Genomic DNA, 3661 nt, shown 5'->3' on the forward strand with positions numbered 1-3661 from the left:
ATAGAGGCTGCCAGAAGCGTAGTCTTCGATAGGACTAGCTATCCCCCTCTTATTATGGCATTATGCAGTTCAGTCCACAGATACTACCCCTTTTCATTGATACCAATGCATAAGTAGTGTAGATCCTTGCTTGAGAGTACTTTGGATGAGTACTCACGGTTGCTTTACTCGCTCTTTTCCCCCTTTTCCATTCTTCTTGGATGCCGCTACCAAATGATGGAGTCCAGGAGCCAGAGGATCCCGAGGATGTTTCTACGTGGAGTTCGACTTCGAGGAGTTGTTAGGAGGTCCCAGACAGGAGGCCTTGCCTTTTCGATCGTTGCTACTTTTGTGCAAGCCTTCTTAAGGCATCCTTGTTTAACTTATGTCTATACTCAGATATTATTCCTTCCGTTGACTCATGTATGATCAAGCTTGTGTATTCGAGACCTCGAGGCCCCTGGCTTGTAATATAAAGCTTGTATTATTTTAATTTATGTCTAGAGTTGTGTTATGATATCTTCCCGTGAGTCCTTGATCTTGATCGTACACATTTGCATGTATGATTAGTGTACGATTAAATCGAGGGCGTCACATTCACAAATGCATAAAGCCACACAATTTTAAAATTGCATCAATCAGGCGCCATAGGGAGAATGCTCAATGAGAAGCTTGTTACAGATCATCCATAAGGTCCAAGCGATGGTCCCAGTACAAAACCACATAATGCATCTAGTAGCTGTAGAGGATCCACATAATTCAGCGTAAAGATTGGGGAAGTTCGAATGGCACTAGTACCGGCCAACTACTTCCCGAAAGCAACTCCATAAGAATCGAATCGTAACACAAGAGAATATCATATGATTGGAGCGCTCTGCCACCTCACACAAGGGACATAGACCATCTCTAGGACCATTGCTTTTGCGATCCTCCACCCCTAAAGGAATACACAATTGATCCATTGCCAGCTCAAAGTTGGGTGAGAGGTTCGGGGCCCGAAGACGCCACCACCACTTGATAAAGGGAGCGAGTCGAGAACTGCTTGTTGGCCCCGAGCCACCAGGAGACATGGTCGAGTTTAAGGTTTGGGGTGTGAAGAGAAACACACTCCAGCAGGCTTTCCCACTTGTCCCATTCAAGATGGGAGAAAGCGCGACAAATAGCAAGGCGTCCAAGATCATTTTGGGCAGCCTCAACCAAAATGTGGGAAACTCGCATATGACGAAAATAGATGGGAACCGAGTAGCACACGGACTATCACCTGCCCACCGGGAAAACCAGAAGAGGGTTGATGAGTCTGAGCCCACACAAATCATGGTGTCAATGCGTAAAACGGGCATGAGTTGGATCACGGATTGCCATAATTGAGAGCCACCCGACCATTGAAAGTTAAGTGTCTAACCCCTTAGTAACTTGATGCTAATAATAGTGAGCCATAGCACGCCCTCATTATTCATGATACGCCACACTCATTTAGAAAGCAAGGCTATGTCAATCCATTTGGTGGAGATTATCCCTAGACTGCCTTGATCCTTAGGCTTACACATATTCGCCCATTTCACTATGTAGTAATTATATGTGGTATTTCTGCTTGTGGCCCTCGCCAGCTCCAAAAGACTTGGATTGATACATAGCAATCTCCTAGTGAAGGCTCTCGTGGTGCATATACAAGCCCATGATAAACATGGGCAGACTCTACACAAACGAATTAATTAAAATTGTCCTTGCTGCCTTGGAAAGCCACCTACCTTGCCAAGACATGACTCTAAATTGGTTCTTTGTCACCACCGGACAATAAGGATCCCCAAATAAGATGTGGGGAAGGACCCTAGCCGGCAATTAAGCCGGATGAGAATACTTTTCTGAAAATCCTCAAAGCACTCTAACACCATAACCTCACGCTTATGAAAATGTGTAGCACTCTTGAAAGCAGAGTAGGAGAAATTTAACGTTGATAATATCAACCTATGTGCCCTCAACTAACAAGATAGTGTTGTCGGCATATTGGAGGAAAGATCCACCTCCGGGAACTAGGTGAGGTACTACATCTCGGATATATACACCAGGAGCCGAAGGTGCATGTCCCGAGGGAGTCTTTGTGGTTTTTCGCGGGAGCTCCTATTCGGCGCCTTAATTGCCCGAACAGGTTCCTGGCGCCCGCTGCAGCACCTTGATGGGCCGGCCCACGATGGGAAAGGTAGCGAACAGAAATCACCAAAAAACATGGCAGAAACGTGGCTGGTCAGGAATCGAACTCCGATCAATCGCGAACGCAAGACTTGTTCGAGCTTAGCTTACCACCAGACCGATCGGGCAATTGTGATTTTCTTTGCGCTAAATCCACATGAACTAGTATGGCCGAAATATTTATTTATCATTTATTTTTTTTACTTCTATAAAATTGTGAATTTAAAAACGTACATCGATTTTGAGACAAACGTTCACAAACTTAAAAAAAGTTCAACGATCTTGAGAAATAGTTCATCATTTTTGAAGAAAAGTTCACTAATTTTAAAAGAAAGTTTACGAAAAAGTTTAAAAAGTTCATCATTTTCGAAAAAAGAGTTCATCAAATTTAAAAAAAGATCATCAAATTTGAAAAAACAGTTCACCAAATTTGAAAAGAGTTCATCATTTTCAAAAACATATCATCAAATTTGAAAAAAGAGTTCACTGAAATTGAAAAGAGTTCATCGATTTCGAAAAATAGTTCACCGAATTAAGAAAAAGTTCACCGATTTTGAAAAAACTTTCATCGAATTTGAAAAAAAGTTCATCAAATTAGAAAAAGCTGATCGAATTTTAAAAATAATCCATGCATTTAAGAAAAAGAAAGGAAAACAAAGAAAATGAACAAGAAAAAAGAGAAAGTATAAAAACGTGTGGGAACTTTGAAAAAACCCGATGAAGGTAATAATAAAAGAAAGAAAACCCTTTACGCACAAGTTAGGGATGTTGGCGTAGTTGTTCCTCCTATTAGCTAGGAGCGCAGGGATCACGAGTTCGACTTCCTTTGCTTTGTATTTTTTAAGCATTTTAGAACAGGGATAGAACTCTATATGGGCCGGCCCAGCACGGGGCGCTACAGGCGCCTGTTTGCAAAATACATGTTAATGGGCGCCTGCAACATCAAATAGGATTTACGTGCCTTAGAAGAAAAATGAACCGACACTCACGTGCTCTGTGGGCCTAATGCGTTCTAACGGGCCTGTTTCAGCTCCCACTGACGACCTAGCAGCCCTCAGTATTACCGGCCCACACAGGCCATAGGATGGTAGTTCTACATGTGTAGAACTAAAAAAAGAGCATCTCCAGCCGTTGGCCCACCAGAAGGCATAAAAATCACCGTTTGGGGGCGAGTCGGCGGTACAATCGGCGCTGAGGGCAGTTGGGCATCCAGCCGTTGCCCCAGGTGCCGACATTGGCCCAGTTTTCGGCCCATTTTCGGCGAATAAAGGCTTCATATGGGCGAGAATTGGCCCATATTCGGCGTGGTTCGTCGTGGCTCGACGTTGAATTCTCAACATAAATATTTTGTTTATCACATAGTTCATCATAGAAAATCAAATAGTTGAACAAAATAGTGCAACAACAAATAGTTCAATACAAATTATATAGTTCAACAAATAAAAAATCATCACACGTCGCACTTGATCCTCCATAGGTGCTCCACCAGATCCTG

The sequence above is a fragment of the Triticum aestivum genome, chromosome 2A, assembly GCF_018294505.1.
Source record: "Triticum aestivum cultivar Chinese Spring chromosome 2A, IWGSC CS RefSeq v2.1, whole genome shotgun sequence".
Taxonomy (NCBI): domain Eukaryota; kingdom Viridiplantae; phylum Streptophyta; class Magnoliopsida; order Poales; family Poaceae; genus Triticum; species Triticum aestivum.